Source organism: Sinocyclocheilus anshuiensis, unplaced genomic scaffold, assembly GCF_001515605.1.
Source record: "Sinocyclocheilus anshuiensis isolate Anshui unplaced genomic scaffold, SAMN03320099.WGS_v1.1 scaffold433, whole genome shotgun sequence".
Classification (NCBI taxonomy): Eukaryota; Metazoa; Chordata; class Actinopteri; order Cypriniformes; family Cyprinidae; genus Sinocyclocheilus; species Sinocyclocheilus anshuiensis.
Genome location: NW_015536476.1, coordinates 122,361 through 122,995, shown reverse-complemented (window position 1 = coordinate 122,995; position 635 = coordinate 122,361). Strand labels below are relative to the sequence as shown.

Below are 635 nucleotides of genomic sequence, written 5' to 3'. Positions count from 1 at the left end.
ATATTGTAGAATTTACATTGTTTAGAATGTAGGATCTTTTTTTTTGCATCACACAAAGGGGAATTTAGTTTAATTAGTTTAATTAGTTTCACAATACAAAACAACTTAATGGTCTTAAAAATAGTCTTGTTTCTGACAGGTTTGGTGAGAACCTCTCTCTCTCTCTCTCTGTCTGTCTGCCCAGTTTACAGATGTCAGCTCAATAAACAAGACATGCTACTGTGTGTGTGCGTTATCCGAATGTGAATTAATTCACAAAACCGTCTTTGCATATTTATTCATTAAATCTTTCACTCCTGACTGACATCTATTTTTATATTTTGTGGTTTGTTGATTGTTGTTTTCTGATATGATTACAACCGTGCCAATATGATCCGGATGCATTTATAAAAATAGCTAATTATTATTACAATATGCAATAGTTGCATACGTCTAAATAACTTGATAGATGTATAGATACATCTAGTTCTATACAGTTTCATTTCTATGTACATCATCTGTAGCAATTTGACTCTTATTCGTTTTGTACAAACAAGCACAAATCGTGTTTGCAGTAATTTACATCACACACACACACTCACACACACACACACACACACACACACACACACACACACACACACACACACACTCCC

At 33.7% G+C, this 635-nt stretch overlaps 1 protein-coding gene across 1 annotated transcript in view; it reads left to right on the top strand.

Moving 5' to 3' along the window:
• Positions 1-635, top strand: part of stpg2 (sperm-tail PG-rich repeat containing 2) — a 20,485-nt gene that overhangs the window by 13,110 nt on the left and 6,740 nt on the right. The gene's annotated exons all lie outside the window — the stretch shown is intronic.